The following is a 14,172-nucleotide window of genomic DNA, read 5'->3' on the forward strand; positions in this document are numbered from 1 at the left end:
GAAATCTTTGTATGGATTGAAGCAATCCCCTAGACAGTGGTACAAGTGATTTGACACCTTTATGCTCCCTCAAGGTTTCAAAAGGTCTAATTATGATATATGTGTTTATTTGAAAACTGTCAATATTCAACTATTTATTTGCTCCTTTATGTTGATGATATGCTAATTACTGCAAAGAGTCCGTCAGATATTAATGGACTAAAGAAGCAATTGAGTAATGAATTTGAGATGAAGGGTTTGGGTGCAGCAAAGAAAATACTTGGCAAAGAAATTTCCAGAGATAGACCATCTGGAAAAGTATATCTAAGTCAGAAGGGATATATTGATAAAGTTGTTCATCATTTTAATATGCATAATGCCAAGCCGGTGAGTACTCTGTTAGTTGCAGACTTCAAATTATCATCAGCTTTATGTCCTAAGTCAGATGCAAATATTGAGTACATGTCTAGAGTTCCCTATTTGAGTGCAGTTGGTTCACTTATGTATGCCATGGTTTGTTCTCTTCCGGATTTATCATATGCATTGACTGGTGTAAGTAGATGCACGGCTAATCCTGGAAAAGAGCATTGGAAAGCAGTTAAGTGGATTTTCAGATACCTACGAGGTACTTCTAAAGCTTATTTACAATTTGGGAAAACTGGAGATGGACTTGTTGGTTTTGTTGATTCTGATTTTGCTGGTGATTTGGATAAGAGAAGATCACTCAAAGGTTATTTTTTCACCATTGGTGGTTGAGCTATGAGTTGGAGAGCAACTTTGTAGTCTATTGTGGCTTGTTCCACTATTGATAACAAGTATATGGCTAATTCTGAGGCATACAAAGAAGCTATCTGGTTGAAAGGTTTATATACTAAGCTTTGTGGAGATTCATCTTGCCCTACCTTATTTAGTGACAGTCAAAGTGCTATATATCTTACAAAGAATCCAATGTATCATGAGAGAACAAAGCACATTGATGTCAGATATCACTATATTAGAGATGTTGTTGCTGAAAGTGATTTGAAGGTATGCAAGATAACTACGCATGATAATTCTGCTGATACGATGAAAAAGCCAATTCCTACCAATAAGTTTGAGCTTTGCTCATGCTTAGTTGGTATTTCTCACTAGTCCTATGGACTTTGACGCACAAGGTGTTTATGCTGATTTGGATGGAGTTATTCGTTTTCTTCGACTATTGGAGGGAATTTGGCTCAAGGTGGAGATAGTTAAATTGTGATCAAAATTCTACCGTACTGGACTAGACGTAGTACATATGGTGTGGGCCTTTGCATTGGTACCGACGCATACTTGTACAACTCGTTTACTTGTCCTCCAAGGACTCTTATGTATTGCCCTCATATATACCCCATGTAGTCACAAAGACGATCTGTCGTCTCGTGCTTGTAATACTCCTCCATCATAGTGATTGCGCCTTCATGCGTCCGTGGTTTTCTCCCGCAAAGGCTTCCACGTAAAAATTTGTGTGCTCTCGTGTCTCATTTTATCTCCTTTATCTAACAAAACAAGGGGGGGGGGGAGAAACTCTCCACAGTTGTAGGTGATCAATGATTAGGCGATGAAGGTACTTTTCTAATGATCGCACCGCATCAAATGTCATGCAATTCCTGGTCTTCAAAATTCACCACCAGATTACAGCCACATCGATTCCTCGAAGAGATAGTCCCCACAAGTGGTGGAGACGAGAAAGCCCAGCAGACATTATTAATGGGGTATCGTCCCAAAAAATGGCATCTTTTGAATGAGCAGAATGAGATGTCCTGGAGTCACGAGCAGCCGATGAAAAGGTGATGGGTCGTTTCAAAAGTCTTGGGCGGGAAAGGATAGTCTGAGCGGTTGAGGCAGCCGATGCAATGAAGGGGAAGCTGAGTTCTTGTGGATCCACAAGAAGAACTTGACCAGAGTCATGGAATTCTCCAAGTTGAGGGGCAGTCCATGTCCTATGGAAAGAATCATCTTGAGCATATATCATCTTGCTGCATTTTCTTTTAGGACAATATAAGGAAGGAATTTGAACTTGTCCATATGCCCATTATGAAAATTTTATCCACCAATCTCCCGTCGTCCGAGCGGTTGCATCAACTTGAAAATATGGGCAAAACAAGTTGGCTTTATGGGCATGGCAATGGGGTTGTGAACTGTGACAAAAGCCCAATACAAGATGATACATTATATATGAACAACCAGGTTATCAGCTCCGTGTAGCCCAACCTCAAACTACATTTTCCGCAAATAGCATGTACTTCCTCTGTTTCTAATTAGAAGTCCTTTTAAAGATTGCATGCTACATTTCCCAATAGTGGCATCCGAGCCAGGTCTATGCGTAGATGATATGCACGAGTAGAACACAAAGAGTTGTGGGTGGTGATCGTCATACTTCTTACCACCAATGTCTTATTTTGATTTGGCGGCATTGTTGGATGAAGTGGCCCAGACCAACCTTACATGACCGCGTTCATGATACCGGTTCCACTGATAGACATGCAACTAGTTTTTCATAAAGGTGGCTGGCGGGTGTTTGTTTCTTCAAATTTAGTTGAATCAAATTTGACTGTGGTTGGTCCTTGCTGTGAAGGTTAAAACAACAAACTTGATAAATCACCATTGTGGTTTTTGTGCCGTAGGTTTGTACGGTTCATGCTAGCAGCCCATAGCAGCCACGTAAAACTTGCAAAAAACAAAGTAGAGGACGTCTAACTTGTTTTTGCAGGGCATGTTGTGATGTGATATGGTCAAGGCATGATGTGATATAAGATTGTTGTATGAGATGATCATGTTTTGTAAAAGTTATTGGCAACTGGCAGGAGCCATATGGTTGTTGCTTTATTGTATGAAATACAAGAGCTATGCAATTGCTTTACTTTATCACTAAGCGGTAGCGATAGTCGTAGAAGCAATGGTTGGCAAGACGAACACGACGCTACGATGGAGATCAAGGTGTCAAGCCGGTGACAATGGAGATCATGATGTCGTTGATGGAGATCATGAGCACCAGATGATGATGGCCATATCATGTCACATATTTTGATTGCATGTGATGTTTATCTTTTATGCATCTTATTTTGCTTAGTATGATGGTAGCATTATAAGATGATCCTTTACAAAATTTCAAGGTATAAGTGTTCTCCATGAGTATGCACCGTTGGAAAAGTTCGTCGTGCTGAGACACCACGTGATGATCAGGTGTGATAAGCTCTACGTTCAAATACAATGGGTGCAAGCCAGATTTGCACACGCGGAATACTCGGGTTAAACTTGACGAGCTTAGAATATACAGATGTGGCCTCGAAACACTAGAGACCGAAAGGTCGAACGTGAATCATATAGTAGATATGATCAACATAGTGATGTTCACCATTGAAGACTACTCCATCTCACGTGATGATCGGACTTGTTTAGTTGATTTGGATCACGTACCATTTAGATGACTCGAGGGATGTCTATCTAAGTGGGAGTTCTTAAGTAATTTGATTAATTGACCTTAATTTATCATGAACTTAGCTCTGGTAGATTTTTCATATCTATGTTGTAGATCAATGGCCCGTGCTACCATTCTTCGAATTTTAATGCGTTCCTAGAGAAAGCTAAGCTGAAAGATGATGGCAGCAACTACACGGACCGGGTTCGTTACTTGAGGATTATTCTCATTGCTGCTCATAAGAATTATATCCTTGATGCACTGCTAGGTGTACCACCTGCCCCAGCAACTGCAAACATTGTGAATGCCTCGAAGTCGCGTGTTTATGACTACTTGTCGGGGATATACCCCGCGGTATGACCCGGCCAGAGTTATGACCCGGCTGGGACTTGGCGTTTCATTGGTAACCCGCCGGAGGATTGGGGACTTACGAGTCTAGCGGCTCACCTGTCTGATGACTCACGAGCCTGGCGACTCACGAATGGCCCTGACTGCGGGTCAGATAGAGGACTAGGCCCAAGGCCCAGAAGGCCGGCTCATGTTATGGTGGGCCGGCTTAAGAGGAAAGGCATAAGGAACATTCTCCTACAAAGGAAGCAAGACTAGGACTCCACTTGTAATAGATTAATTCTAATCCTACTAGGACTAGTCATGTAAACCCGCCCTTACAACATATGTAAGGAGGGGTAGGGCACCCCAAAGAGGGGGGGGGGGAATAATCTCTAGGACTAGACACAATAAGAGGAGAGTCGGCTTATGCGGCGACTCCCTCATGATTATAATGAGACCTAACCACAAACAGCATGTAGGGTTGTTACCGGATGATGTTTCCCGGGGCCCAAGGCAGTCTAAATCCTTGTCTTGTGTGTTGATTCGCCTCGCATCTCTCATCCTGATCAACCCCTCTCAAGCTACCACATAGATGCGTTGGCGTCACGACTAAGTCATCACACTAGGACATCTGTCGTGACAATTCCACGACAGTTGGAGCCCACCATGGGGCTCGTGCACGGTGGTCTTGAGTTCTTGGAGGGATCTTTTGTAGGGTTTTGAGAAGTTCGCAATTTTATGGATGAAGAAAAGCTGGGTCTTGGAAGGATCTGCATCAATGTTAAGTTCACTAGAAATATTTTATTGATGGTGTTCGTCAGTTCGTTTGGCAAGATCATCAGAGAAGATCTCGAAGGGTGAGGATCTTTGTTTGGTTCAACAAGGATTCACCGGGTCGGATGGATGCAAATCGCCAACTGGCGCAAGGCCAAGTCTCCGTCGAGCGATCAAGTCAAAAAATATAAGCAAAAGCATTGTTTCATTGCATCCAAGGATTTCGAGTACTCGTGCATCATCGGCCACGCCATCTGAGACCAAATCGGGGTTTTTTCCTTTGTCAACTCCGTTTGGATCCATCAGGGGAAGATGAAGATAGGAAGGACTCGTCTCCGTCTTGATCTACGCTTTTGAGTCTGCTGCAGGTCACCTAGCCCGTGGCCTCCGAGCCACTGTGAGGACCCGCCACTGGCTACTACACTTCTGCTGAGCCGCCTCCAAAAAATCGCCACAGCTCCAGGGTCAAGCCACTTCAACCGCAGTCCCTGCTGGCTCGCCGGCCTCCACAAGTCTCCCTGCGGCCCTGCTCCTCCGTTCTCATCTCGCGCCGAGTCACCGGCGACTTCGCCACCACGGCCCCGTGTTTTCACCGCCTCTACCGGTCTTCTCCAACCACCACATGCCTGAACCGCCGTGCTCGCCTCCTCGACCGCAGGTCTACCCTGCATCTGAGCCACCTCACTCCGCCTTGCCGCGGACGCTCCTCCGCTGGCCTCGGCCTCGATCTGCCGTCACAAGGTCGTCCTGGTTTCCGGGTCACCGCTGCACCAGAGGGTCTGTTCCGAGCTCGACCTCAATTCACCACTCCACCGCGGCTGGCTACGTCGCCAAGCCATCTACCAGTCGCCGCTTCTTCTGCGCACCTATGCCGCCGCGGGTTGGCCGCCAGCTGCACCTTGTTTTACCTACTTGAACAAACGGTGCTCCTTTTGTGCTCGCATGTCCTGCTGATGGGTGGAGAAGCAGAGGTGTAAATCTAAGACATATGATGTGAGCCGCCGTCCCCGTGGATGTGTGTGGAGCCGCCCCTACCATGTTGAGTCGCTGTCTTGCTGCATATTGAGTCGCCGCTCGGTTACGAGCCGCTGGGGCTGTATTGAATCGCTGGACTTCTGCGTTGTGCCGCCTCTGGGAGTTGCGGGTGTCTTGCGTGAGGAGCTAGAGGACAAATTTTACCCTCCTATGATGGCATTATGACACAAGGATATATCCATCGGCGGCAGACTTGTCAGTACACACAATTGCAACCAATGACCAAATGCTTGACTAAGAAATGGCATCTTGGAGGATAACTCTGGACAAGGAGGTTAAACTGCCATTGAACTTAATGGAGAATATCCATAAACACTACATACATACCAACTGATGTCTGACCAAGATAGGTGATATCCATCTAAGTCTATTTTATTAGCACATATTGTTTTTTCCAAGCACAATTACTCTGGTCCGCAATATGTTTTGTGCAGGACACTGATTCATTATAAAGGTGGTGCCGTGTTATGCCTATGGAGTATGCCTTAGCATCATCATACACTGGCATCCCCGCTTGCTTGCTGTTGAACTGGTGTGCGCATGCCACCGCTCGTGCAGCTTGATCTACTTCAACTCGCTAGGACCACACCCGCGATTGACTCGCCGTCTGCGCACCGGCCGGCGATTGACTCGCCTCTCCGCGCTGGCTTACAATGTCGCGGCCGGCTCATCTGTCTGCTCCCGTGGCCGACTCGGCCGTGATTGATTTGAGCTTCACTTGGTGATCATCAACTCCATGGTGGATAATTTCTGGCCTGACATATCAGGTGAAATCCATTCAGTGTACTTTTATATTATATATTACTTTCTTTAAAAGAGCAATTACTCTGGCTTGCAAGTTCTCCAATGCAGGACGGGGTTATCACTGCGCTTTCGAAAGACTCTTACCGGTTTATATCACGGTCAAATATGGAGAATCTCAAGACAACTCCTTGAGTCATCTTAAGACTTTGGGGCTACGATGACATGACTCGGCGGAATTGGCCAGTTTCAGTAAATTCAAGAACTCCGGGTCAGTGGAGGGAAGATAACCCGGTCCCGGAGGCTACTGCTATATTGATGAAAATTTAAAGGCCGTCAGAATATTTCCAGCTTAAAAAGAAGATTTCGGTTCAAACTTCCGGTTCAAGGGAAATCTCTCTCCCACAAAGCTTTTAAGATATTAATATCCGGCTTAACCTCCGGCTCAAAAAGAATTCATCTCTCACAAGTTCGAGTCTCCGAAAAATTAAAGGTTGCCAAAGAGAACTTGCTGCCATGAGGCGCGGTTCAAACATGGGTATCCTGCCTTATGGGCATATCTTATTATGGTCACTTGTGGGCTTCCTGTTCAAACATAGGTGTATCACCAAAGAGAACATAGCTGTGAATATCCCTCTTGATCGGCGCAATGCCACAATTTCAAGGGTCACTTGGGGGCTTCCTGTTCAAACATAGGTGTATTCACCAAAGAGAACATAACTATGAATATCCCTCTTGATCGGCGCAATGCCACAAATTCAAGGGTCGCTTGGGGGATTCTTGTTCAAACATAGGTGTATTCACCAAAGAGAACATAGCTGTGAACATCCCTCTTGATCGGCTCAATGCCACAAGAACTTGGGGGCTTCCTGTTCAAACATAGGTGTATTCACCAAAGAGAACATAGCGTTACTACCCTTGTGAGCTGGTTTGGAAGACTAGGTGTATTCACCAAAACCTTCCGGGTTCTCTTGCTTTGTAGAAACTGCCACTCCGCCCAGGTAATCCTGGAATGACAAGTCATACTCTTGACAGTCAATCTTACATAGACCCTGAACTTGTCAAGGTTAAAACGTCAGTCATGTGAGGCCGGTTTCACAAGGTGTAAAAGGTTAACTCAGTGGCTTGGCGGCCCATGAAATCCTCGGAGCTTTAGGCTTGCCGGCCTATGAAAGCCTCGTTTTCTCGCTTTGATTGGTTTTTTGAACATTTTTTGGGTTCATCTTGGTACCATATTGACATATGGTTTAAAGTGATTTAGGCCATGTAGCCTCAATTTTTACAGCTCATATTTGAGTGTATCTGTGGTTTCTGATATCCTGGCCTGGCTTTGGACGATAAGTCGCCAGTATATGATGATATTAAATACTTGGAAGCATTGTGCTCTAAGTTTTGGGATATTATCCCTTCCTGCATACGGTGTTGTAAGCCGGCAGTATATAGGGCATTGTGCGCTCAAAATTTTGGGTTGTCACCCTTACTGCAAGACATATGATGAGTCGACAATGTTAACAAGTATAACATGTATGATATTTATTTTGTTATGATTATATGAGGTTTTTCTAAACCGACCCTGGCTATGGACTTTAAGTTGCCAGTATCATTTTGGATTGCGCCATTGGAATAATGCGCTTATAAATCATTGGATTGTTACCCTCACTGGATACGGTGAGTCGCTAGGGTATATTGTGTTTAAATTCTGTGCAGGCTTTGCAGAGCTATGACTTACATAAATGATTAAGTTCAAGCCCTTCATCAAATATTGAAATTGTTTTTCAAAAGGGTTATCAATTGTTGATTTTCACAAAGGCTATAAGCCGCCGGGTTACAAAATCCCGGTTCACAATGGATGCGCATTAAGTCGCCATTGGCCAAGAGCCACTGAGTATTTAAACTCTGGATTTACTTGTGAACAGATGAGGTATTCAAATCTTTAACAACCAAACTTGGCTGGATTTTCATGATGATATTGAATGATTGAGGTTTTCATAACAGATTATATTATTCAAATCTTGAATAGCCAACATGGCTGGATTTTTGTTATGATTATCAATAACCAGTATTATGATTGATGTATTCAAAGTTGCTTCGGCGCAATGTCTATTATTTTATCAATGGATATGATTTATTCTACAATGGAAGGAATAGTCCCGAGTTGCTGCAGGCTTACGACCCGGCACTTGGGGGCTACATTATTCAAATAATGATTATACCAAGTATGGAAGTCCCATGTCGCTGCATGAATGCACCATGACACTTGGGGGCTAATGCAAGGTCATTTTTTACTTGACTTATTGAATACCCGGCTCATCATATTGTAATGAGCCGGCCCTTGGGGGCTACACGTTGCTGCTGAAAGTTTACATGATCATATCTACAAAGTCCCTGCTCATTATTGCATAATGACCCGGCCCTTGGGGGTACACTGGTTGAAGTTTTTATGAGAATAAGGCAATTACAAGTCCCATGTTGCTGCAAGCATGACAACTCGGCACTTGGGGGCTACATAGGTGGAATATTAAGTTTTCACTAGTGACTAAGATGAGCAAGTTGGATTTCTTCAAGGTTGCAACATTTATATTGAAGCAAGTCTTAAGCTGTTACTACACTCCCGTCTTAAGACTTGGGGGCTATAGGTGATATGAATATAATGGAGGAACATCTTCAAGTTCTCAGTTCTTTGAAACACCAGGTATCATATTCTCAGTTTTTGCTTGGATAGCTCAGGAAAGTCAACTACATGACCCGGCATCATTTTTTATAACCCGACAATTTGGGCAATCATAAATCGGAAAGATCTGCATCTTTAAGCCGGCTGAGTATCAGTTGAATATTTCAAGACCAATATTTTTGTCAAGTCAGATTATTGAAGGCCAACTCAAATGAATTACTTCTTATAATATTTCTCTACAAGGGACAATGTCAGCAAATTGAGTATGAAGCTGGCCTATTGACACCAGATTTTTCAGAAGAAGTGCCCGGATTTTTTGCATTGGCAAAGTTTGAACATATCTTCTAAAGGAGATTTGCTAGGATATCATAGACATGCATCCAGGAGGAAATGACAAGGACTTAAGGATGATCAGGTGCCGGCTCAGGAGAACTTTTAAACCGGAGCACACCCTGTCAAATTTGTTCTTGTGTTTATTTTGTAGCATAAGTTTACCATGGATAAACCCAAGGTAAACTAGGGGCTAATGTCGGGGATATACCCCGTGGTAAGGCCCGGCCGGAGTTATGACCCGGCTGGGACTTGGCGTTTCATTGGTAAGCCGCCGGAGGATTTGGCGACTTAAGAGTCTGGCGGCTCACCGGTCTGATGACTCACGAGCCTGGCAACTCACGGATGGCCCCGACGGCGGGTCAGATAGAGGACTAGGCCCAAGGCCCAGAAGGCCGACTCATGTTATGGTGGGCTGGCTTAAGAGGGAAGGCATAAGGAATATTCTCCTACAAAGGAAGCAAGGCCAGGACTCCACTTGTAATAGAGTAATTCTAATCCTACTAGGACTAGTCATGTAAACCGCCCCTTCAACATATATAAGGAGGGGCAGGGCACCCAAAAGAGGTGGCGAAATAATCTCTAGGACTAGACACAATAAGAGGAGAGCCGGCTTATGCGGCGACTCCCTCATGATCATAATGAGACCTAACCACAAACAACATGTAGGGTTGTTACCGGATGATGTTTCCCGAGGCCCAAGCTGTCTAAATCCTTGTCTTGTGTGTTGATCTGCCTCACATCTCTCATCCCGATCAACCCATCTCAAGCTACCACATAGATGCGTTGGCCTCACGACTAAGTCCTCACACTAGGACATCTGCCGTGACAATTCCACGACACTACTCGTTAGTTCAGTGTGCCATGCTTTACGACTTTGAATCGGGACTTCAAAGATTTTTTGAACATCATGGACCATATGAGATGTTCCAGGAGTTGAAGTTAATATTTGAAGCAAATGCCTGAGTTGAGAGATATGAAGTCTCCAACAAGTTCTATAGCTGCAAGATGGAGGAGAACAGTTCTGTAAGTGAGCACATACTTAGAATGTATGGGTACCATAATCTCTTGACTCAGCTGGGAGTTAATCTTCCAGATGATTGTGTCATTGACAGAGTTCTTCAATCACTGCCACCAAGCTACAAAGACTTCGTGATGAACTAAAATATGCAATGGATGGAAAAGACTATTCCCGAGCTCTTTGCGATGCTAAAGACCACGGAGGAAGAAATCAAAAAGGAGCATCAAGTGTTGATGGTTAACAAGACCACTAGTTTCAAGAAGAAGGGCAAGCGTAAAAAGAAGGGGAACTTCAAAAAGAGTGACAAGCTAGTTGTCACTCCCGGGAATAATATTGAGTGTTTCTACTACAAAGGACTGGTCACTAGAAGAGGAATTGCCCCAAGTATTTGGTGGATAAGAAGAATGGCAAGGTGAACAAAGGTATATTTGATATACATGTTATTGATGTGTACCTTACTAATTCTTGTAGTAGTGCCTGGGTATTTGATACCGGTTCGGTTGCTCATATTTGTAACTCAAAACATGGACTACAGATTAAACGAAGATTGGCTAAGGACAAGGTAATGATGCGCTTAGAAAATGGTTCCAAGGTTGATGTGATTGCCGTCGGCACGCTACCTCTACATATACCTTCGGGATTAGTTTTAGACCTGAATAATTGTTATTTGGTGCCAACGTTGAGCATGAACATGATATCTGGATCTTGTTTAGTGCGAAATGGTTATTCATTTAAATCAAAGAATAATGGTTGTTCTATTTATATGAGTAATATCTTTTATGGTCATGCATCCTTGAAGAGTGGTCTATTTCTGTTGAATCTTGATCATGGTGATACATATATTCATAATATTGATGCCAAAAGATGCAAAGTTGATAATGATATGCAATTTATTTGTGGCACTGCCGTTTGGGTCATATCAGTGTAAAGCGCATGAAGAAACTCCATAAAGATGGACTTTTGGAATCAACTGATTATGAATCATTTTATACTTGCAAACCGTGTCTTATGGGCAAGATCACTAAAACTCCGTTCTCCGAAACAATGGAACGAGCTAGTGACTTATTGGAAATAATACATACCGATGTATGCGGTCCGGTGAGTGTTGATGCTCGTAGCAGGTATCGTTCTTTTCTGATCTTCACAGATGATTTGAGCAGATATGGGTATATCTACTTAGTGAAACACAAGTCTGAAACATTTGAAAAGTTCAAAGAATTTCGGAGTGAAGTAGAGAATCATCGCAACAAGAAAATAAAGTGTCTACGATCTGACCGTGGAGGAGAATATTTGAGTTACGAGTTTGGCCTTCATTTAAAACAATGTGGAATAGTTTCACAGCTCATGCCACCTGGAACACCACGGCGTAATGGTGTGTTCGAACATCGTAACCGCACTTTATTAGATATGGTGGGATCTATGATGTCTCTTACTGATTTACCACTATTGTTTTGGATTTATGCATTAGAGATAACTGCATTCACTTTAAATACGACACCGTCAAAGTCCGTTGAGACGACACCGTATGAACTGTGGTTTGGCAACAAACCTAAGCTGTCGTTTCTTAAAGTTTTGGGATGTGATGCTTATGTCAAAAGGCTTCAGCCCGATAAGCTCAAACCCAAATCGGAGAAGTGCGTGTTCATAGGATACCCAAAGGAAACAATTGGGTGCACCTTCTACCACAAGTCCGAAGGCAAGATTTTTGTTGCTAAGAACGGAACCTTTCTAGATAAGGAGTTTCTCCCGAAAGAAGTGAGTGGGAGTAAAGTAGACTTGATGAGAGGTAATTACACAAGCTCTCAATTTGGATAGTAGCTCATCCGAGAAATCTGTTCCTGTGTTGTCTACACCAACTAGAGAGGAAGCTAATGATAAAGATCATGAAACTACATATCAAGTTGCTACAGAACCTCGTAGGTTTGAGAGAGCACGATTCGCACCAGAGTGGTATGGTAATCCTGTTCTGGAGGTCATGTTACCTAACCATGACGAACCTACGAACTATGAAGAAGCTATGATGAGCCCAGATTCTGATAAATGGCTTGAGGCCATGAAATCTGAGATAGGATCCATGTATGAGAACAAAGTGTGGACTTTGGTGGATCTGCCCGATGATCGGCGACCCATAGGGAATAAATGGATATTCAAGAAGAAGACTGACGTTGATGGTAATGTTACTGTCTATAAAGCTCGACTTATTGCAAAGGGTTTTGGACAAGTTCAAGGAGTTGACTACGATGAGACTTTCTCACTTGTAGCAATGCTTAAGTCTGTTCGAATCATGTTAGTAATTACCGCATTTTATGATTATGAAATCTAGCAAATGGATGTCAAAACTGCATTCCTTAATGGATTTCTTAAAGAAGAGTTGTATATGATGCAACCAGAAGGTTTTGTCAATCCTAAAGATGCTAACAAAGTGTGCAAGCTCCAGCGATCCATTTATGGACTAGTACAAGCATCTCGAAGTTGGAATATACGCTTTGATGAGGTGATCCGAGCATTTGGTTTTATACAAACTTTTGGAGAAGCTTGTATTTACAAGAAAGTGAGTGGGAGCTCTATATAATTTCTAATATTATATGTGGACGACATATTGTTGATTGGAAATGATGTAGAATTTCTGAATAGCATAAAAGGATACTTGAACAAGAGTTTTTCAATGAAAAACCTTGGTGAAGCTGCTTATCTATTGGGCATCAAGATCTATAGAGATAGATCAAAATGCTTGATAGGACTTTCACAAAGCACATACCTTGATAAAGTTTTGAAGAAGTTCAAAATGGATTAGTCAAAGAAATGTTTCTTGACTATGTTACAAGGTGTGAAGTTGAGTCAGACTCAATGCCGGACCACTCGAGAAGATAGAGAGAAAATGAAAGTCATTCCATATGCCTCGGCCATAGGTTCTATCATGTATGCTATGTTGTGTACAAGACCTGATGTCTGCCTTGCTATAAGTTTAGCAAGGAGGTACCAAAGAAATCTAGGAGTGGATCACTGGACAGCGGTCAAGAACATCCTGAAGTACCTGAAAAGGACTAGGGATATGTTTCTCGTTTATGGAGGTGACAAAGAGCTTATCATAAGTGGTTACGTTGATGCTAGCTTTGACACTGATCCGGACACTATAGGAAAGATGTAATTTGCCATCAGGGGGAGGCTTTGCCGTCAGCTTTTCGTCGGGCTAGACGGCAAAGACCAATTTTGCCGTTAGCTGCAGACGGCAAAGAAAGACTGACGGCAAAATAGACTATGTCGTCTGCCAAAAAGAATACAGACGGCAAACCGCTCACTTTGCCGTCTGTGTAGAAAATAACGGACGACAAAGACTTTGTCGTCTGTTATTTTGTACGCAGACAACAAAGTGAGCGGTTTGCCGTCTTTTTTTTTGCAAACTACAAAGAGAAAACACACCACGCGGATCGATCACGCGGATCGATGATGTGGCAATATGTAAAACGCATGTCCAATTCAACCGCATCCGTCGGACCCACCAGGCCGTCCACACCCCACCCTCCCATGATGCACACACCCCCATGCGGCCCACACCCTATCTCTCTTATCCCCATCCCCACCGCATGTCTCTCTCTTTCTTGTTTTTCTCCCTCTCGATCCAAATCGAGCATGCTGGCCAGCGCCCGCCACCACCTCCACCCCCTGGTCCTGGCCTCGCCGGCCACCACTTCGCCCGGCAGCCGCGGCCACTTCCCCATTCGCCCGCAGCGTGGCTGGGCCCGGCCACTTCCCTCATCGCCACCGTAAGCCTGCCAAAGCCTGCCACCACCTCGCTCGCCGCCATCTCGACGGTCGGCCCCGGTCTCTTTGGCCATCATCTCGCTCGTTGGC

Source organism: Triticum dicoccoides, chromosome 5B (assembly GCF_002162155.2).
Source record: "Triticum dicoccoides isolate Atlit2015 ecotype Zavitan chromosome 5B, WEW_v2.0, whole genome shotgun sequence".
In the NCBI taxonomy this organism is placed as follows: Eukaryota; Viridiplantae; Streptophyta; class Magnoliopsida; order Poales; family Poaceae; genus Triticum; species Triticum dicoccoides.